Source organism: Loxodonta africana, chromosome 22 (genome assembly GCF_030014295.1).
Source record: "Loxodonta africana isolate mLoxAfr1 chromosome 22, mLoxAfr1.hap2, whole genome shotgun sequence".
Classification (NCBI taxonomy): domain Eukaryota; kingdom Metazoa; phylum Chordata; class Mammalia; order Proboscidea; family Elephantidae; genus Loxodonta; species Loxodonta africana.
In genome coordinates, this window is record NC_087363.1 from 58,500,357 (window position 1) to 58,523,853 (window position 23,497).

General features: G+C 41.1%; 1 protein-coding gene across 5 annotated transcripts in view; it reads left to right on the forward strand.

The window, feature by feature from the left end:
- Nucleotides 1-23,497, forward strand: part of FOXP1 (forkhead box P1) — a 589,886-nt gene that overhangs the window by 109,600 nt on the left and 456,789 nt on the right. The window lies entirely within an intron of this gene.

The following is a 23,497-nucleotide window of genomic DNA, read 5'->3' on the forward strand; positions in this document are numbered from 1 at the left end:
GTAAGCCGGGCGTGGAGGCAAAGGATGGTCGCCTGGTTTGACTTGTGCTTTGGAAACTTGGTATGGTGGATATTTATGAAAGTTGGCAAAAATACAGAACCTGGAAACAGGAAACCCCCATGGCTTCCCACTGACAATCTCAGGGAGGTAATTAGAAATTGTTTTAGGACTCTATCTGAAAAGAGTTGCTCTGCTGTTATATGATTTAGATGGCTAAGAGTCTTCCCACTTAGGTTGCTTCTCTGCTGCCTTTCTTTGCCCTTTGTGGCCTGTGCCACAGCCTATGACTTCTCCCAGAGCCCCTGCAGCCTGGGAAGGAATATATTGGTGACTTCTTATCACTCCTTTCTGCCCCGCATCTTTCCTGCCTGCCTTGCGTTCCTCTTCTGATCCATGTCTCCTTCCTTAGCTACATATCTGTCCATTTCACAAGGAGTACATGTTTATTGCTCAAAAAAATGAGAAGGAAAAGAAAAAATGCATAGAAGTAGTAAAGAAAGATACAAAAATGGTTACTAGTGACATTTTTGTGGTATTTCCTTCCATTGTTTTTTCTAGGCATGTGAGCGTACACACCCATATATGTTTTCAAAAAAAATGAGATCACACTGTGCATGCTGTTTGCTGGTTTGTCCTTTTCATTTAAAATATATTGTGGAACTTACTCCGATAGATGTCAAAAAATAACATAGATGAAGAGATACATGGTAAAGCACGTAGGCAAACTCTTAATTTGTAGACTCTAGGAGGTGGCTATATGAGTGTTCAATGTATAGTTTTTTTAACTTTTCTGGATGTTGGAACATTTTTATAATAAAATGTTGCGGAGCTATCTAAAGAGGGAAGAGAACATAGCAATTAAACAAGTAGTAAAACTATACCCATAGGAGACATTTCAGAGTCCCTGGGTGGTGCAGGTAGTTTGACACTCAGCTACTAACTGAAAGATTAGTGGTTCAAGTGCATCCAGTGGCTTGTCAGAAGAAAGGCCTGGAAGTCTTCTTCCAAAAAATCAGCCACTGAAAACCTTACGGAGCACAGTTCTACTCTGACACACATGGCGTCACCATGAATCAGAATCAACTTGATGGCAACTGGTTGTTTGGTAAGTTTTATAAATAACTGGTGGTGAGGTATAAAAAAATTCCACTCAGACACCCATGGGGTTGCCATGAGTTGGAATCAACTCTACGACAACCAGTTAATGGACGTTGTGCCATGTTTGGAGTGTAGATGCTTGTCATACTTTTCATAGCACAGCATTGTGTCATATGGATGTATAGTCAGTTACTTAGCCAGTTCCTTTTTGGTTGGACATTTACATTTTTTTCTGTGTGTATGTGTGTTTTCATTAGCTGAATAGCTATCTGCTGCCCCCCTCCCCACGCCCATCTGCATGTGTTTTCAAAGGCATAAGCCCTGTGTAAGAATTGGAACAGTCATTCCTACATATCAGGAGACAAAGCACCTTCCGAAATTCCTACTTGTATTTCTTACACTTTTCTCACTGACATGTGGACAGGTGGTGCATTAATCCTCCAGCCGGTTTGCCTATATTAGGCAGAACAATGTTTTTAATTAGACATATTTAACCTAAAATGTGTTTATTCTGCCTCATCTACTTTTTAAACTCAAGTACACTGAGAGTTGACTACAGCGGTGCTCAGGTGCCCAGGTGGAAGGTGGAGGAGCAGGGGCACCAGTAAGAATGGGGTTGGGGGTGGGTCCGTGTATGGTGGAGCTCATAGAATGTGAAGGAAGGAGCTCAGCCTTGCTTGAGACCCCAGCCTCTGTGTGAATGATCCATTTTCCATCTTTTTTTTTCTGTATCTTTTATTTATTCTCATCGCCTCGATGGCACTGGGTTTGCTGGGTTATTTATTCTTACCTAAAGAAAGGATTTGTTTGTGTCATCTAAAGTAGTGAGGATGGTGAATCATCTTTGGTTAACATTTACTTCAAGGGGCAGCTGGGCTCTCTTGTGCCCCTTACATGGTTGTCTTTTGCTGTATGCTTGGGTCCTTGGTCTAGTCTACTTTGGGTAGAGTGCTGTGCTATCTTTACATCCTTAACAGGGTCGTAGCATCCAAAGCATGGCAGGAGAAGCCTTGCTTAGAACATGGCCCTGAATGTGACAGGTGTGTCAGTCCCCTAAACCTGCCCTTCACCCTGCCCTGTAAACCCCAGGGTGTGTCTACAGAAGGCAGTTTGAGAGAGAGTCATTTTGAACTGTCATGGAGTCCCAGGTCATGTCTCTGAGACTCAAAGACATTGAATAACTTGCCTCAGGGTACCCAAGTGCAAGAACGAAGTACAGATGTCTCCAGATCCCCTACTCCGCCCTACCCACCTCTCTTGAAGTTCTAAGGATTTGAAATGGATTGCTCAAGAGGAAAAAGAACACTTTGCTCAGAAAACAGTCCATTTCAAAGACCGTAGGTGGAGACGGGTGCCCTTCGGGCAAGATGGGAATTGCTATATTTAGAACCATTACCACTTCCTGTGGGAATAATAACATTTCCTACCATTTTGGAGAATTTTAGGTTTCCAAGTCAGTCACAGTGTTGGGCATCCCAATGTATGTCATCTCGCTTGATGTATCTACCTCTTGATCTGGTGGGATAGGTATTATGATCCCCTTCTCCTGTATCACGTAACAGAAAATTGAGGCCCACGGAGATGAAGTGTCTTTCCCAGGATCACAGCTATAGATGGAGGAGGCAGCATCGGAACCGAAGTCTCCCTTGCTCAGAAGTTGGTGCGTTTTTCCTTGGCCACACTGGAGAAGGACCTTCACCGATGTTGCTTTTATGGGTCACTCTGTGTAAGAAACTTTGCCGGCCACCCATCCTGCCAGCATCTAGGGGTCAGAGAAATATGGGAAAGAGGCCGCTGAACCTCTAGTGTAATTTCAGGATGAGTTTCTCTGGATGTGGAACTGGAGCAAATACGTAAAACATAAATAAATGGATCAAGGGATAATGACTTTGTAGAAATTATATCTATTCTATTATGTCAAAATGTAACCATTCATAAAAAGAGAACCTACAGTTTGGGAAAACAATCTTTGGGAATGACATATGTGATAATCTCTAAAATATATAGGAAACTCCAACAACATAACAACAAAAGGACAAACAAGCCAGTTAAAAATGGGCAAGGGACGTAACAAACACTAAAGAGAATGTTCACATGGTCAGCAAACACATGAAAAGAATGCTGGTGGTCATTGGTCATCAGAGAGATACAAATCAAAACTGCAAGGAGATACTATCTTACCCCTGTAAAAAATGGCACTGGTCAAAAAATAGAAAACAACAAATGCTGGTGAGGTTGTGGGGAGATTGGAACTTTGCTCCACTGTGGGTAGGATTGTAAATTGGTTCAGCCACTTTGGAAAACAATACGGTGCTTCCTCAAAAAGCTAGAAGTAGAAATATCTGTGACCCAGCAATCCCACTCCTGATATATGCCCTAGAGAAGTAAAACTACTGACATGAACAGATATATGCACACCCGTGTTCATTGCAGCATTAGGCACAATAGCAAAAAGATGGTAACAACCTACCTGCCTATCAACAGATGAATGGACAAACTGTGGTACATGCACACAATGGTATTCTGTGCAGCCATAAAGAAGAATGATGAGCTCTCAAAATACACTCCAGTGTGGATGATTATGGAGGACATTGTGCTGAGTGAAATAAGTGAGTCACAAAAGGACAAATACAGTATGATCTCACTATTATAAAAAGACAAGAATAGGTGTACCTACAGAAAGCAGCATTCTTTGGTGGTTACCAGGAATGGGAAGGAGAGAGAAGGGGGGGCGGGAATCACCTTCTAGGTAGTAGATACGTGTTACTTTTGGTGATGGGTAAGGCAATAGTGAATAAGGGTGAAGTCAGCACAGCTCGACCAAGGTAAAAAATGACACTAAGAAGTACACAAGAGTAAAGGATGATTTTGGTAAAAGCCACAATGTACACAGTTTTGCAACAACAACAACCAAAAAATATGTGTGTAGTTTTGATTTCATGGACTAAGAGTGTTCTCTCTCCTCTTCTCTGCCTCTGGTTACCTTTATGATGGGAAAGTTAGCAACTGTTGCATCATGGTAGAGCAAAATATTCTTGATCAGTTTTACTCTCTCATCTAAAAGGTTGTGCATTAGTTGAAATGTAAGCAGATGGTATAATCTAAAATTTGCTTTGCAGCACACCATTGAAATTGTTGGTCCATTGGGAATTATTTTTTCTGAAGGAAAAGTCTTCTGAAATCCACAGTTTCCTGCTGGACATTGATAGCACAATGTATATTTAAAACCTTGAGAATGTGCACACGGTAACAGCTTCTGTGCAGGCCTGATGAGCTGGTTTTCAACTTGCTGAATTATTTCCCATTTTTAAACCATCCTTTCTAGCTAAAGAGAGCATAAAGGTATCAGAAACTCACTCACCACGTTTCATTCCTGATATTCCTCAACCCGGAATAAACAATTAAACAGATTTGCGTTTGAATTGTCTCCAAAATATTTCCTTTATGCTTGGCAGCCCTATGCAAAAATTTCCGCCTGTTGCAAATTAAAAGTCTTCAAGTTGCAAACCCCCTGAAGAAGGGGTTTGATAATAGGGGTGTTGTCAGACCCTTAACTACGCTGCACACTGCCGGGAGCCTCCTTAATAACATTTAACATCGTTGTAGGGAAGGGAGTCTTTGGCAGAAACAAGGATCCCTGCCTGACTGCTCCCTTCCTGGAGAGGAAGAAAAGGACAGTGATCAAGCAGAGAATCTCAAAGGAGGTCTTAAATCACCCAGCAGCATGAAGGATGGGCTGTATAGAGGCTGCTGGGGAAGCGGGCACAGAGCTCCTGAATTGTACAGAGAAAGATCATTCTTGAACGAACACCCAGATGACTGGGAGCCTTTTCCTTACGGATTAAACAGGACCCGGGTACTGTTACTTAGTAACACTAAGACTAATAGGAAATGTTGAAATGGAGGGATTTTTTTTTTTTTTTTGGTTGTTTTTGTGCTATTTGCGATCTGCCAGCAGGAATATTTCATGGCATCAAAGACATGGCCAGAAAGCAAAAAGATGTATATATGTACACACACACACACACACACACACACACCCCTGCTGTATCTCACAACCCCGATACCACATATGGCCTTCCGAACAGAGTCTTGTATGTTGTTTAGTCTTGGAACTTCTTTTAAAGATAGGATGTCATTTACAATCCTCAGGCCATATGTTTACTCAGACTTAAGAAACACGGGCTAATCTTTTTCTATTTTGAGGAGTAATAAATTGAAAAGATAATTACATAATATGGTGCATAATGTAACTCTGGCTTGAGCCATATGTGTTTAATTTTACAGAAACATGCGTGATGACAGGTTATGAAAGGATGAAACTATTTTAGTCTTTTTAAGGATTAAAGCCTGATTTAAAAAAAAATAAGTGTCCCTTCCTCTCCCTTCCCTCAGAGAAATAACTCAATACACAAATTCAATGAGAAACACCCCACTGAAAGTAATTCGTTATTGTGGTGGCCACTGGCAAAGCAAATTCAAGTTAGAAGGACATGTTACTTCCCAGCTCTTACAAAATTAGATGCAGGCTGGGTAGAATGGGTGACCTATAGTTCCTGATGCGAGAGCAGAGTGGTTTTGCTGCCTTCAGAATCAAGTAGAAATTTCTCAGATGAACCAATTAGAAACAACCTGGTTATCTTTTTTTTTATTGAATGTGATAGTGTATCATATCTGATATAAAATGTTATGGCAGGAGGAGTCCGAGATCCTTTCTTTCCTTCCTTCTGCAGACATCTGTTGAGCGCCTTCTATGTTCCAAGCACTATGCTTGGTACCTAAGATACGGAGTCAAATACAATGCTCCCCATAAGACTCTAAAGCGATCAAAAGGCTCAGCTACAGAGACCCTCTTTTGGGTCACCTTCAGAGTATCACATTGCCCATGATTCTGGTTTGGAAGCAGAGCTGTCAGGTGTGGCAGGCAGAATAATGTCCTCCGAAGATGTCCACGACCTAATCCCTGGAACCTATAAGTATGTTATGTTACTTGGCAAAGGGAAATTAAACTTGTAGATGGAATTAAGGTTGCAAATCACCTGATTTTGAGATTGGGAGGTTATCCTGAATTATCAGGGTGGGTCCAATGTAATCACAAACAAGGGTAAAAGAGGAAGGCAGGAAAGAGAGAACCACGGAGAGATGGCACCATGAGAAGGACTCAACCCAACATTGTGTCTTTGAACATGGAACAATAGGCCACAAGCAAAGGAGTGCAGATGGCCTCTAGACGCTGGAAAAGGTGAGGAAGCAGATTCTCCACTAACCTCCAGAAAGAACACAGCCTTACTGACACCTTGATTTTTGTCCAGTAAGACCTGTTTTGGACTTCTGATCACCAGAACTGTAAAATAATCCATGTGTGGTGTTTTAAGCCACTGAATTTGTGGTCATTTGTTACTGCAGCAGTAGGAAACTAATACATCAGGGAAGGGCAACATGCCCGCTGTTGTATGATGAATAGAACAGTTGTTCTCAAACATGGTTACTCATTGGAATCACCTGGATGCTTTAAAAAATAACTGATGCCTGGGACTCCAACTCCAGATTTAATTGGCCTGGCCACTGTCATTTTATAAGCTCACCAAGTGATTTTGGCACACAGCCAGGGTTGCAGAATGCTGGTTTAAAGCATAAGCTTTGGTATCAAACAGACCTGGTTTCATATATATCTGCCTTCTGCCAGCCAGGTGTGTGGGCAAGTTATTCTTTTAGCTGCAGTTTCCCCATCTATAAAAGGGGCATGCTGTGAACTTCCACATAGGGTTATGTCATCCTGAAATGTGAAATGGCATGTGTCTCATGGTAATTGCTCAGTAAATTGTAGCTACTGCTTTTACTGTTCTTGTGATGACTTGAATGCAGAGAGCATAGATCCCCTGATAAGGTAGCAATTGGCACAGATCCTGGCCGTGTTGAAACCAATTGCTGTTGAGGTGGGGCCAAGATGGCGGAATAGCCAAATGCTTCCTGTGATCCCTCTTACAACAAAGACCTGAAAAAACAAATAAAACAATTATATTTATGACAGGCTGGGAGCCCTGAACATCAAAGGCAAAGTGAGAAAATGGACTGAGCAGCAGGGGGAGGGAGAGAAGTTGTTAGACCTGACTCGCCGGGAGCCCTCAGGCACCATTTCCCGGAGTGGCAGCAGCGGACTGGTAGTAGCGATAGGCTGCAGTTTCCTCAGGCAAATGTAGCCAGCAGCGCAGCCTACTCACACCTCCGGAATCAGAGAAGAACGACACTCTTGGCAAAAGCTAAGTACTTGTGTATATTTTACTGCGCCCCCTACCCCCAAGCCAGCTTCGGAGGCTGTTGATTTCCCTGGGCTTGAGATAGGCCCTGATGAGCACCTGGAGCAATTCTCCTGGCCTTGGAGTAGGAGTAAGTTCACAATTGGGGGAAAAGATAATTTGCCAGCTCCACTAACCAGGGGAGCTCAGGACAGAAGCGGCTCCTGTCCAGGCATAAATGGTTCATGGACTTTGGATACCTTTTCCCTCTACATGGACCTGGGTGGGCCTATTTCAGGAGAATAGGCCCTTGCTGGCAGACTGCAACCATTTCAGCTGTGCAGTGAAGAGGTGGGTGTTTGATGTTTGACACCACTTTGCCTACTAAACAGGGTCCTCACCTACCCTCATCAGGGGCCTAAGGACTGGTGGCGCCACTCAGGTCACCCAACCACCTACGACAGGGGTCCAGGGATAACTGGTACCTCCCAGTCCTTACAACCAAAACCATTGGGTGCCCATGGTCCGTCTGCAAAAGTTCAATACAAAAAGACAAATAACCCAATTAAAAAATGGGCAAAGGATATGAACAGGCACTTGACTAAAGAAGACATTCGGGTAGCTAACAGATACACGAGGAAATGCTCACAATCATTAGCCATTAGAGAAATGCAAATCAAAACTACAGTGAGATTCTATCTCACTCCAACAAGGCTGGCATTAATTAAAAAAACACAAAATAATAAATGTTGGAGAGGTCGTAGAGAGACTGGAACGCTTACACACTGCTGGTGAGAATGTCAAATGGTACAACCACTTTGGAAATCGATGTGACACTTCCTTAAAAAGCTAGAAATAGAATTACCATATGATCCAGCAATCCCACTCCTTGGAATATATCCTAGAGAAATAAGAGCCTTTACACAAACAGATATATGCACACCCATGTTCATTGCAACACTGTTTACAATAGCAAAAAGATGGAAGCAACCAAGGTGCCCATCAACAGATGAATGGATAAATAAATTATGGTATATTCACACAATGGAATACTACATACGCATAGATAAAGAACAATGATGAACCTGTGAAACATTTCATAACATGGAGGAATCTGGAAGGCATTATGCCGAGTGAAATTAGTCAGTTGCAAAAGGACAAATATTGTATAAGACCACTATTATAATAAGTGGAGAAATAGTTTAAACAGATAAGAATATATTCTTTGATGGTTATGAGAGGGGAGGGAGAGGGGTTTTGACTGGTTAGATAGTGGATAGGAATCATTGTGGGTGAAGGGAAGGACAACACACACTACAGGCGTGGTCAGCACAACTGGACTAAACTAAAAGCAAAGAAGTTTCCTGAATAAACTGAATGCTTTGAAGGCCAGCGTAGCAGGGGTGAGGATTTGGAGACCATGGTTTCAGAGGACATCTAAGTCAATTGGCATAATAAAATCTCTTAGGAAAACATTCTGCATCCCACTTTGGAGAGTGGCTTCTTGGGCCTTAAACGCTAGTAAGCGGCCATCTAAGATGCATCAGTGGGTCCCAACATACCTGGAGTAAAGGAGAATGAAGAACACCAAAGACACAAGGTAATTATGAGCCCAGGAGACAGAAAGGACCACATAAACCAGAGACTGCATTGGCACGAGACCAGAGGAGCTAGATGGTGTCCTGCTACAACTGATGACTGCCCTGACAGGGAGCTCAACAGAGAGCCCCTGAGGGAGCAGGAGAGCAGTGGGATGCAGACCCCAAATTCTCCTAAAGAGACCGGACTTAATGGTCTGACTGAGACTAGTAGGACCCCAGAGGTTATGGTCCCCAGACCTTCTGTTAGCCCAAGACAGGAGCCATTCCCAAAGCCAACTTTTCAGACAGAGATTGGACTGGACTGTGGGATAGAAAATGATAGTAGTGAAGAATGAGCTTCTTGGATCAAGAAGACACATGAGACTATGTTGGCATCTCCTGTTTGTAGGGGAGATGAGCGAGCAGAGGGGGTCAGAAGCTGGCCGGATGGACACGAAAATAGTCTGGGGAAGGAGTGTGGTGTCTCATTAGGGGGAGAGCAATTAGGAGTATACAGCAAGGTGTGTATAAATTTTTATATGAGAAACTGACTTGATTTGTAAACTTTCACTTAAAAAAAAATTTTTTTTAAAGCACAATGAAAAATTAAAAAAACAAAACCAACTGCTGTTTAGTTGACTGTGACTCATGGTGACCCCATGTGTGTCAGAGTAGTACTGTTCTCCATAGTGTTTTCCATGGCTGATTTTTCAGAAGTAGATCCTCAGGCCTTTCTTCTGAGGTGCCTCTGGGTGAATTATAATCTCTAACCTTTCAGTTAGCAGCTGAACCAATTAATGGCTTGCACAGCCGAAGAAAGCTACGTTTTATACCTTGTATTCCCAACTGCTTTGTGAGGTAGGTTCTATTATTATGCACATTCTGTATCAGAGGAAAGTAACGGTCAGAAAAGTTAAACAACTTGTCCACAGTCACACAGCTAATAAGCAGAGAAAGTCAGGATTTCCACCCCAGTCTCCCTCTGAAGTTGGGGCCGTGGCAGCTGGTTCCTTGAGAGGGACGTGAAAGGCTAAGGTGGGTGTCTTACAATGTGAGAATTGGCGGCTATATGCCATGAGGTGCCTGTGGAGGTATTTCACAAACTATTTCTAGTCTCAGTACTGGGCTCAGGGTGGCATTTTGTACCGGATTCAGACCCTGCGCGATAAACCATATTGCCCAGTTGCCCCGCTGTCAGGGAAAGGAGATTGAAAGCCATGGGAATGATGATTCTTAGCAGTTATAGGCGGTTTGCCTCTGTCTGCCGTTTAATCTAATCTCAGGTTCAGTTGATACTATTGATTAGGCTCTTTTCAAAATGTATGTGGTGTATGGGGCTTCTCTGCATGGGGTAAAATGTTATTCTTCTCATACGTGAGTTGAGAAGAAAAAGGTGAAAGTATACAATTAATTTGCCTGTGCTTTCTCAAAAATTGTATGCTGAGTTTCTGTGAAATGCTGTATGGAACAATAATGCAAGCAAATTATTGTTATTTACCGTGACTTTTGCCTGCATATTTAAAGTCAACAATTATGTTTCCTTTTTGTACTTAATGGCTTTTGTACAACGTTTTTAGAAACCTGGTCAAGTGTCACTAAGAAAACCTTCGCTTTGACCCTGCAATTCTTGGGAAACAAGTTAACAATATTAGAAGTAAGAACTAAGTACTGTTTCAAAAAAAAAGTAAGCCAACACATTGAAGATAGCCCCCTCCCCCCCCATTAGGTAACAATTTGTGTGTCATTGTCACAAGTCTTACTTGTTTTAGAAATATGTTTTCTTTTGTTGTTATTGGCATCAGGATTATCGAAGACAAAAAACTGAATTTGATCGTCTTATACTTTCTCCTTCACATAACATCAATTATTTTTTAATTTAAAAATAAATAAAAAATAACGCTAGTTATCTCTGTTTTTTTAAAAATAATTTTACTGCGGTAAAATATGTATAACAAAAAGTTTGCCATTTTAGCCATTTTTAAGTGTGCTGTTCGATGACATTAATTGCACTCACCATGTTGTGCTACCATCACCACTACCCACTTCCAGAAGTGTTTCCTCACCGTGAACAGAAACTGAGTGCCCCAGAAGCAATTCCTCCCCATTTCCCCTTCTCATAGCCCCTAAAAAAAAAAAAGTTTCTGTCAAGTTGATTTCAACTCATGATGATCATCCCATATGTGTCAGAGTAGAAATGTGCTCCACAGGATTTTCATTGGCTAATTTTTCACAAGTAGATTGCCCAAGCCTTTCTTCTGGGGTGCTTCCAGTAACCGATAATAAACTTTTTTGTCTATACATTTGCGTGTTCTAGATATATCATGTAAGTGGGAGAATACAATAGTGTCCTTGTGTTTCTGACTTATTTCACTCATCATAATGTTTTTAAGGTTCATCTCTATTGTAGCATGGATCAGAATTTAATTTCTCTTTATGGCTGAATAATATTCCATTGTATGGATATACCACATTTTGCTTATGCGTTCATCTTTTGATGAACACTTGGGTTATTGCCACCTTTTGGCTATTGTGAATAGTGCTGCAGTGGATATTATAAGCAATATCATGATAAATGGAGAAAAAATAGAAGTTGTCAAGAATTTCATTTTACTTAGATTCGCAATCAGCACCCATGGAAGCAGCAGTCAAGAAACCAAACAACGCATTGCACTGGGCAAATCTAGCAAAAGAGCTCTGTAACGTGTTAAACGTGTTAAAAAGCAAAGATGTCACTTCAAGGACTAAGGTGTGCCTGACTCAAGCCACGGTGTTTTCAATCACCTCGTATGTATGTGAAGGCTGGACAGTGAATAAGGAAGACCGAAGAAGAATTGATACGTCGGAATTATGGTGTTGGTGAAGAATATTGAATATACCATGGACTGCCAAAAGAATGAACGAATCTGTTTTGGAAGAAGCACAGCCAGAATGCTCCTTAGAACCAGGGATGGTGAGACTTTGTCTCATGTACTTTGGACATGTTGTCAGGTGGGACCAGTCTATGGAGAAGGACATCAGGCTTAGTAAAGTAGAGAGCGAAAAAGAGAAAGACCCTCAATGTTATGGATTGACACAATGGCTGCAACAGTGGGCTCAAGCATAACAATGATTGTGGGGATGGTGCAGCATGGGGCAGTGTTTTGTTCTGTTGTACATGGGGTCACTATGCATGGGAACCAACTCGACAGCACCTAACAACAACAATATACCTAGGAGTGGAATTGTTGGGTGAACAACAACAATGGTAATTCTGTGTTTAAATTTTTGAGGAACCACATATTATCAGTTTTGGTGGAATACTTCTATCATTCTTTGCTTTTATCGGAGTGAGAAAATGAACTTTTTGTTATAAAGGGAGGTTATATCAGTAATCCTTTCCTAAACCCAAAGTCACCTTATTTTCGAGTTTCCTTTATTTTCTTCACCTTTTAGCAACCATCAATCTGAAGGTTTTCAGTGGGTCAGCTACATATTTTTCGAAAGCTCTGTCTCCAGTTTGCAGGTCTAGGTGAGCTTTTTGCTTTATCAGGGCCTCGGGGAGCTCACGTTCATTGCCCTGACTGGAATGAAGAAGAGTAGCTTGTGGTCATGCCATCAGGCTGGGAACCATGTGCAGGCCGTGTGTGAACACAGTAGACTTTTGTGAAATTGAAGACGTTTGACTCTGTTATCCCCAATTCTAGATAATCTGGGCTATGATATTTTCACATATTCACACAGAAACAAACTAAACTTTCTTTTTGAGGGACTAATTTGACTCTGCTTGTAAAATCTCTTAAGATGGTAACCTGTCTGATGAGGAGTGTCCTTGTCCAAGTGTGTAAAAAGACAGCCTAATTGCGGGATTGTCAAATCACCTTCAGAATTAATTTGGAAGGGGGCTGTGTGTGGGAAGGGCTGGGGTATATAAAAAGTGAGAGGAAAGTTCAGACGTTAATGGTCACCTGTAATCTCTCCACACTGGTTGAACAGTTGTTAACATCTTCTCATAGTTGCTTCTAGATGTATTTAAAAGGAATAAAACATTTTGGGTAGAACTAAAATCCCCCTTAATCTTCTCTTTCAGTTTTCTCTTCCCACTTCTCAGAAGCAAATTTTGTCAGGAGTTGGGGTGCCTCATTCCATTTCTTTATTATCCATTTATTTATATAGGTAGAGTTTTTTGAGTCAGTGTATTTAGTACAATTTTAATATCAAACTATATTGTATCCATACTATGTTACTTTTCATCAACCTGGTATTTCAGATGGGCAAATGTTGATAGGTAGAGATCTGGTTTACTCTGTCAAAAGTCTGCAGTATTCTGTCATTTGAGCATATTTTGGGCTTATCCATTCTACTGTTACTGGACATTTATAATTTTACTGCAATAAACATTTCTGACATGCACTAGTTTTTTTTTTTTTTTTTTAATTGTGCTTCAGGTGAGTATTTACAGAACAAATTAGTTTCCTGTTAAACAATTAATATACGTATTGTTTTGGGACATTGGTTGCCAAACCCGTGACATGTCAACACTCTCCACTTCTTGGCCTCGGATACAAGAGTTTTCTTTGGACTAAATAACCATAAGAAGAATTCCTAGGGCAATTAATTGTACTTCCTCAGGTTTCTTGCAAGGAGTTTTGATGGCACAATGGTTAAAGCACTCAGCTGCCAACCGAAAGGCTGGGATTTGAACCCACCAGCAACTCTGCAGGAGAAAAGACCTGGTGATTTGCTCCAGTAAAGATTACAGCCTTGGAAACACTGTGGGACAGTTCTGTTTTGTCCTATAGGGTGACTGTGAGTCGGAATTGACTTGATGGCACACACGTTTTATTGAGTCCCTGCATATAGCTCACCGCCATACAAAGTTGAAGAAGATATTTTTGTGTAGTTCCTTTCCTCAAGAAGTCTGTTGTCTGGCAAGGAGGTGGGGCAGGATAGTTGTGTCTACAAAATAAGAGTGTATGCTGACTGGGCTGTATTGGTGCCCTCAAGAGGGAGGTAACGGCTGAATGAGGTCCCAGGATCTCAGATGGATTCTAATTTTTGTTGTGTCCCTTCATTTTACCCAGTTGAAGATCCTGCTGTGTTGCTTGAAGAGCAAAAGCCCCACCTTCAATTGGGGTTTGTAACAGGGTTATAGGAGAAGGACGGTGTCACCGAATTAATCCAGCAAGAGGACAGGGATATTTAGAAATTCCCAGTGAAGGTTGTTCTGGACACAGACCTGTTTCTATGCTCTCTCAGCCACCCACTTTCAGGAGGCTAACACAAACACAGAGAGGAATGTTTGGAGCAACAGCAAACAAAAATAGAATAAATTGATATAGAAATAGAAAAGCAGGAGGGAGGAAGAATTTCTGAGTGAATGAGGCTCTCAGCGGCTCCTTCTCATCCTGATGTGTGATGTGTAGACCTGTCCCATGCTTAGACCTGACAACTTCAGTGGACAAGACGAATTTTTCAGTCAGGATGAGAAATGCCGTCTATACCAACTGATACCCTCTCCTGGCAGCTGCCTCACTCTCCATCTTTTATCATTCCTCTTGATCCATCATCTAGAGAATGCTAGAAGGCACGAGACTCTAAGTTCCAAATAGGAATTGGTGCCTGTTTTCTATCTTGGTTTATTTTCAAAACCCTTTTTGAACTTTTGAACTGCTGGTACCCAGGGGGCATTGTGCAGAGGAGCTGATAAATAAAGATAATGTTGATGTGAGTTCCATTTCTTTCATATGTAACTAGAGAAGCATGTGAGTTTCCAGATAAGCTTTTCTTAGAAAAAAAAATAGGACTCTAAATGTCAAAGATTTTTGAATGGGGATAGGAGGGACTCCAGTTCTAAAAGTCTTGTTTTTAGAAAATCAAGCTGATGGCAGGTTGAGCTGAAGGCCCTTCTGTTTTGATGAAATTCAGATTTCTCTCTCCATTACGTGTTCTTCTGAAGGCTGGGTTTTATCATTATGGTTATACTTTGTTTTTTGTCTTAATGGTGACTTTCATTCCTTCTCCAGCACGCTGACAAATGAGGGTGTCTGCATTTAACACAGCATGTATCATGGATATTGATTTTTTTTTTTTAATAAAAATTATGAAAAAAATTAGCTGCTTTTACTTCGATACCTTTTAAAAATCTGAGGGTATTTGTTCAAGTAAAACTAAACATGAAGCGATAATTATGTATAAATTAACTAGACAAAAGATTTATGCTTTATAAATACCTGGTCCAATTAACTACCTGGTTTTCAGGTTATTTTGGTAAGACTTTGAAGTGCATGATTGTTTTACATCCATACCAAACTTGGTTTGGATCAGCCATGGAATAATATTGACAGGATTTGCCCCAGGTTGATGACATAAACGTAATATTTCATTTTCTTGTCAAAAAGTAAAAAAGAAAAAAAGGACTTAAGCCCTAAACTCTTTCAGGAGAACATAAAGTGTCATGTGCAAGGTGGGAAATGAAAGCCTGTTATGTATTTATAAGAATGTGTGTCTGAAAATGATGGTCATAAATGTTAATATTAGGTTAATTAGATTTGGCACCAGTGTTTCCCCTTTCAAATTTTTTTTTCATGATGTTTACATTTTAATCTTTTTGTGTTTAAAAGACTGACATGGAACTTAGTAGGCGTTCACTAAATAGTTACTGAGGTAACACGGGGTGAAATTTTAAAAAGACTGCATTCAAAGTTCACCTCATTTAGAGATCTTACAGTGAAGTGGTGGGTTGTGAGAAATGCAGAGCTTGAAGTGGCTGTTTAAGGTGATGAACAAAATAATTTTTCCCTCGCTAAAGTTTGACCATGTTGCCTTCTGAGTAGTATTACTTATATTTATAAAGTGTGTGCATTTCAAAGCTTGAGATGTGGCCAAGAGGGGAAATTTACAACGTGTTCCACCTCAGTAGAATGTAGGTTATCGAAGCCCTTCATCCCCTCTTTTGCCTCCGGTTGTCACTAGTGCTCCAGTCTGGGTGGCTGTTTAAGAGCTGTGGTCTATGCTGTAATTAGGCATTTGATTTTTATCTTAAAAAAATGCCTAGAGTTTTAGGGCCTTAGTAATCAACCACGCAGTTACTTACGTTGAAACCTGCTAAAACCAAAGCCAAACCCACTGCCATCGAGTCAATTCCCATTCATAGTGACCCTGTAGGACAGAGTGTAACTTCCCCATAGGGTTTTCCAGGCTGTGATGGCGTAGTGGTTAAGAGCTTGGCTACTAACCAAAAGGTCGGCAGTTTGAATCCACCAGCTGCTCCTTGGAAACTCTATGGGGCAGTTCTACTCTGTCCTATAGGGTCGCTATGAGTCAGAATCGTCTCAACAGCAATGGGTTTGGTTTTTTTTTTTTTTTTATCTTCACAGAAGCAAACTGCCACATCTTTCTTCCATGAAGCGGCTGGCAGATTTGAACCGCTGACCTTTTGGTTGGAAGCCAAACACCTAACCACTGCACCACCAGGGCTTCTTGAAGCCTGCTAACGTCCCATATTTCACCACTGCATTCCGAATGGGGGAAAGGAGGTCAGAATGGGTGGAATATATGATAAATGACACATTTTCTTAAATCTCTAATAGTAGTTTTATCTTCACTATTTCGGGTCATTAGAAAACGTATTGTAAAGTTGTTTGACTCCTTTAGGAACATATATCAGTGCATGTGTGTGTCTGTGTATACATATGTACATACACACACATATTCATGTATGGTTGTTGAATTTTCTAAACCCAAATAATTCATTTCTTTCCTAACACAAAAAGTCACTTCTCCAGAAAGTTGAAAAATAAGTATTACAATCAGCGAGGCATCACAAATAACTTTTATGTCTAAATCAAGCTATTAAATGCTTTTTTATTTTTAAGTAGATAGGGGAATAGAACAGCTGTGTAGTTCATAAAGTGGAATGCCATTACTGCCTGCTGTGCCCAAGAATTATGCCAGCTTTTTACACTTCTGAAGTAAAAGCGGATTAGAACTGTGATCAATGTATTATCCTATATTTCTTATTGTGCATTCTATTCCCTCTTTTGAGCACCTTTGTAGACTAAATGGCTACTAATGACATAATTACAATTGTTTGTCACCACCATCATGCGTGATTTCCTAGCTCATCATGAAGATGTAAGTTAGATAAAGGAGGAGTTTTGGCAGGAAGACAAAGTGCAGTGATTTATTAAAGACCAGATGTGGTTGTTAAAAGCTTTTCTCCAGAAGGCTCGATTGAGTGATGTGAAATAGGAACGATATCGCTGTGCGCACCCAGCCAGTGGTTCTTGGTGTGAGTGACACGATGGCTCGTGGGAGCATGACAAATGTGTCACATGTTTTATTGTTGTGTACACATTTTATAGTTGGAATTTAAGCAGGGTGAAAAAGGTCCACATTAGCTTATAGCAGCAAAGTAGGGGTTTAAAGGAAACTAAAGTGCTGGCAATATTTCCAATTTGCTTACTGAACTCAGCAAGCACTGAGATATCTTCCGTTTCTGTCAAGTTTCAAAAAAGGGAAAATCCCAGCTCTACGAAAAGAAAGAAAGAGAGAGGTTAATATGAGAATTCAAAGCTATCAAAAGCAAGTGGAGACAAGATATTACTTAAGCACTGTTGACATACATATTGCACACATAGACTTGACATATATACAATCAGATTAGATAGCTGCTTCTAAGGAAAGGGGCACAATTTCTGGTTTTAGTGTTATTTGCACACACAAAGCTCTGTTAAAATAATGTTAAGACGCTGCAGTGATAGAAGCTCTGAGTGGCTCAAAAATGTGTTTGAGCTTTTGGAGGAGAGAAAAAGAAAAAGAAAATGGTTGTGTCTTTAGAGCCATTCTGTGGCCATTGGTAGTGACCTTTCTCTTTTTCTTTTCCTCCCAACCTTCCTCCTTCCTTTCCTTCCTCTCTTCCCCTTTCCACCTACTCCCTCTTTTCCCTGTAAATTTTTATATGGGGGAGAGATATACGGTAAGATTGGATCTGTGTGGTACACCAGAACTATACTAGATACAGAAACTTCCCTGTTTCTTCCAGCACGAATGGAAAAATTATTTTAAATAGTATTAAGTTAGAGACATGGAGTTCTTTAGATTAACTCTGTGAGGCCGGTGACAGCTTTGATGGGGTGTTTGGGTATTTCTCAATACCAGGACCTTCCCTGTCATCTCAGCTGAACATTAAGGCCCTCCCGTTGTTTTCTCTCTCTGTACTGCAGATTCCATAGCTGTTGTTGAATCACCGTATTTGGTGATGAGATGTGGATCTGTAATGTTGGTTACTTCATGTTCCTTTCCCTTCGTCCAGTGTGTCAGTTCCACAGAGGCAGGAACTGTGTCCCCAAGGCCTGTCATGGTGCCTGGCACGTAGTGTATGTTTGGGAAATATTTGTTGGATGAGTTAAAAGAACCACATAGACCAGTAACCTAAGCTCAGGAAACCATTTGGAGCATGTTAGCAAACCCATCCAAACCCATCCAGGTAAAACTTCCCCAAATTATAGATACTTGTCAATATATTTTGTGGGACAGTATATCTGGCTCTTTTGCCATCCCAGTAATTGAAAGTTTGGTGCCTTAGAAGAACCCCTGATAGTGCAGTGGTGAAGTGCTGGGCTGCTAACTGAAAGGTTGTTGGTTTGAACCTACCAGGTGCTCCGTGGGAGAAAGATGTGGCAGCCTGCTTTTGTAGAGATTTACAGCCTTGGAAATCCTATGGGGCAGTTCTACTCTGTCCTATAAGGTCACGATGAGTCAGAATCTACTCGACGGCAACAGATTTGGGTTTTTTTGTTTTGCTGCCTTGGAACCCAGTTATGTCTGGTCCCATCCGAAGAGATTTTTGCCTCCCACACACTCATCCTGCAATTCCAGGGACTGCCACTTGGTGGCTTGTATTCAATTCTTACCGATTTAAGACATAAAGTCAGAAAGAGACACATGCTTGCTCCCATCCTTGATTCTATCTCTTCTGCTTAAAAGTATGTTCTTTATGACTCATATATTGAACCTCATAAAGAGATGAATAAAATTGAAATACAGAGAGTAAAGTTTCTAAGAAATGAAACACTCAGAACCAGGGCCAGCCGGCCTCATGGGTGTCTATCTGTGCAGTCACACAAGGCCCCGTGCTCAGAAGGGCCCCCCGCTTGCTTTAATGCTCCATTGTTGCCGTCTTGAAATTCTTAATAATTTTTTAACACAGGGTCCCACGTTTTCGTTTTGCACTGAAAATCCGAAACCAAACCCGTTGCCATTGAGTTGATTCCGAACTTATAGTGACCCTATAGGACAGAGTAGAACTGTCCCATCGGGTTTCCAAGAAGCGGCTGGTGGATTTGAACTTTTGACCTGTTGGTTAGCAGCCATAGCACTTAAGCACCAAACCAAAAAAAAAAAAAAAATAATAACCCATTGCCATCAAGTTGATACCAACTCATAGTGACCCTATGGGACAAAGTAGAACTGCCCGACAGGGTTTGCTAGTGGATTCAAACTGCTGACCTTTTGGTTAGCAGCTGTAGCTCTTAATCACTGTGCCACCAGGGCTCTATTTAAGCACTAGGTCTTGCAAATTATGTGTAACCAGTCCTGCCCCTGAGTGTGTGCTCTGTCATTGTAGTCGTATGTGACTTCAGTTATTGACTTTCCCTACCCATACCAGAATTCGTGTTACTTGAAGCTAGGTTGCCTCCTGCCTGATTTTACCTGACCATGGCTCCTATAGGCTTTATTAAGCCAGCACGTACAAGTCAATTGGTCATACTGTGATGGTTGCCTGTTGCTATGATGGTGGGAGCTATGCCACCAGTATTTCAAACACCAGCAGGGTCACCTATGGTAGACAACTTTTGGCAGTTCCCAAACGAAGACAGACTAGGAAAAAAGGCCTGATGATCTTACTGCTGAAAATTAGCCAGTGAAACCCTATGGATCACAACAGAACATTGTCCAATGGAATGCTAGAAGATGAGCCCTCAGGATGGAAGGTACTCAAAAGATACTGTGGCTGCAATAGTGAACTCAGACAGAACAACGATCACAAAGATGGCACAGGATCAGACAGTGTTTCATTCTGTTGTACATGGGGTCGCCATGAGTTGGAGCCAACTCAATGGCAATTAACAACAACAGGAAGTCCATCACTATGGGACACAAGCTGTTGGATAAGAGTTTTGGCTTTGCCCAGACTTTCCGGGTTCAGATCCCAGCTCTGCAACTAATTAGCTGTGTGACACTAGGCAGGTTACTTAAATATCCCAAGCCCAGGTTCCTCATTTACAAAACGGAGATGATAATGTGTGTGTCTCTTAGTGTAGCGGTGAGGATTAGACGAGATGCTGGGTAGAACAAGCTTCCCAGGTTCCTGAGTCAGGGTGAACACTCAGTCGCTGCTAGGTTTTGTTATTACGGGGCTGCGCATTTCAGGTTACACCCGACACATTTAGCATTCTGCTCCTTGTGGCCATTGCTCTGTGGAAGTTGAGGGATTCTGGCTGTGCTCTGATGCTCCGGTGTGCCAGCGCTGAAGGTTCCTGGTAGCCTGGTACCAGGGCTCAAGTTTGACTCAGCTCTGCTTGTTCCCTCCTCCTAACTAAAGCCCTAGTTTCTCCTCCTCTTTATACTTCTTCATTGCTGTTGAATGATTAATTAACCTGGAGAGGATTTATGTAACTAAACTGTGCATTTTCTAACCCATTTCTATTTCCCCATGGTTTTGAAGATGCTTCTCACTTGGCTTATCGTTAGAACATTCAGCCTCTTCTTTGCAGAGCGTTTGAAATGGGTTTTAAGGCAGACATGTAATTCATAAACAGCATTCCTTCCCTATCATTCATACAGGAAACTTGCAAAAAATTGACCATATCAAAGGGACTTGGTGTTCTTGAGAAGGGAGGTAAATTATTGGTGTGAGTTATGATCCATAGATTCGCTTAACAAATGTTTATTGAAAACTTCCTGTGTGCCAGGCAGTGTTGTAAGTACTGGGAATATAGCTGTTAACAAGACCCCCAAGAACCTTGCTGTCACATAGCTCATATCCTATTAAGGTACAGACATTAACGGCGCAGTTAAGTGCTTGGCTACTAACTGAAAGGTTGTCGGTTCGGACCCAGCCAGAAGCGCCTCTTAGAAGGTAGGTCTCGGTGATCTGCTTCTGAAAAATTCGCCATTCACAGCCCTACAGAGCACAGTTCTACACCGACACTCATAGGGTTGCTGCGAGTTGGATCCCACTCAATGGTTACTGCTTACAGATGTTAAACAGACAACAAAGAACAGTATCAAAAAGAAAAAAAGTGTTCTGCGTAGACATAGAACAGGGCGATGGAACAAGAGTGTTTCTGGGAGACTGTAGATGAGGTAATTAGGTAAGGCTTCTTGGAGGAGGTGACATTTAAGCTGAGGTCTGAATGGCAAGAAGGAGGAAGCCAGGAGAATCATTGCCAATCATTGCAGACTTAGGGAAACAGTACTGCGACCTGGAAGTGGCCCATGAGGTTGATGTGTTTGAGGGACAGAAAGATTAGAATGGCTGGAATTGGGCACGTAAGAAGGAGGGGGAAAGACAAGCCACAGGATAATGAGTCGGGGCCCCTGATCTTGTAGGACTCTTCCACCCAGGTTCACATGATCCCTGGGGTTTATTGTTCTAGTTATTATTTTCAAGCTGAAAGGGAACCAGGAATCTGTTCTGTTATAAGCTGAACAATTCAATCAGTAAACTAGTCTCCAGGTATTAATTGGGGTGGGGGGCAGGGGGATGGATGGATGATTTTGCTTGGATTATCCAGTTAAATTCTCTAATGAAGAGGAATAATACTGAAAAAGCCCTGGAATTTAAGTCCTAAGACAAGTTCCAGTACTCCTGAGACAAGTCATTTAGCTTCTCTGACAAGTTATTTCATCTTTGAGACTGATAACACCTTTGACACAAGGTTGGCACGATGATGAAGTGTCATAGGGCATATGGCAACTACTTGATAAATGCGAAATCACATCCAAGTGTAATGTCATTATTATTGATGACCCTTCAGTTGATCACCTTGCCTACTGACCATACCTAATTTTTTAATTATAGAAAAGGCTTATTTTTATTAACTAAAGAGATTTTATATAATTTGTGGAGAAACCTAGCAGTCAAATTCATGGTAGATGTGGTCACCTTGTTCCCTAAATGATTCCTAGGTAATGGAGTGTTGGAACAAATGGCTGCTGCTCATGGAGTTCTTTCTCTAGAGTCCTGTCTCTTTAACTGAACTGGCTTTGAAATGTGGGGAGGCTTAAAAGGAGGTTTGACTGTTAGTTTTAAAAACTGTTTTCTAAAGAGAGAAATCGCAATTGTTAATAAAATCCTGTTCCTCCAAACATAATTGCTTATCAATTGCCTTATCGCTGGGCTGGGGGATGTGAGCAATTTATCTTCTGTTCTATGGAGCCTTGTAACTCCTGTGGACATTTCAGCCATGTAGTTGACGTTTAAAAATTTTAAAAATATATTTTTTTATTGTGTTTTTGGTAAAAGTTTGCACAGCAAAGTAATCTCAATTTGTGCAGACAATTTCTACACAAATTATTCAGGGACATTAGTTAACATTTTCCACAATGTGTCAACCATGTAGTTGACATTTTTGATATAGGAGTAAGCTTTTGTCTCAATCCGTTTTTCAGAAACTCTTGTTCTGCCCATCAGGACCTTGATATGTCAAGGAAAAGGCTGTGATAACAGATTCCATCCGTCCAGTTCTCTTAAGAGTAGCTTTCAGGAGCCATGGAAGTGGCCCCAGGGAATCAGAATTTTAAAATCTTACATGTCTTTAATTTCATAGACAGCCTTAGAAAGATTATCTCAGATTACTGGAAGACTTCGTTGTTAAATTTTAGAGAGTTTTGCATTCTGCTTAGAAATCATTTTTGAGTTTTATTAGAACATTTACTAACGGTAATGCTAATTATTTTAAATACGACCTTGGAAATGGGCTATGTCAGCTTGAATAGACTATTTTTAACAGAATTTAGTTTTAAAGGCAGACTTTATAGACATTAAGGAGCCCTGGTAGCGCAGCGGGTAAGCACTTGGTTGCTAACGGAAAAGTCGACAATTCACACCCACCAGCCGCTCTGCGGGAGAAAGATGTGGCAGTCTGTTTCCGTAAAGATTACAGCCTTATAAATCCTGTAGGGCAGTTCTCCTCTGTCCCGTAGGTTCGCTATGAGTCGGAATCGACTTGACGGCAGTGGGTTTTTTTTTCTCGGGGTTTTATAGACATTATAGTAATACCACTGTGATCTAATTAGCATCCACTGTATAAATGTATGATATTAGAGAGGCAAGTATAATAAAATTATAAATTGTGATATTTTACGAGTTTTTTTTATCTTGAGTCTTATACAGTCATCATTACTTAACAATGTGAAATGTGGCCTTAGACATTAAAAAAAAAAAAAAGACATTACATCATGTAAAAACCAGGAGACAAAAAAACTGAGGGTCAATTTTTGATTATAATAAAGTTTTAGTATGAGGCATTTCTGAGTATGTGTCATGAATGTGAGTCATGATTCTCACACCTAACCTGACCTATTATGAATATGTTT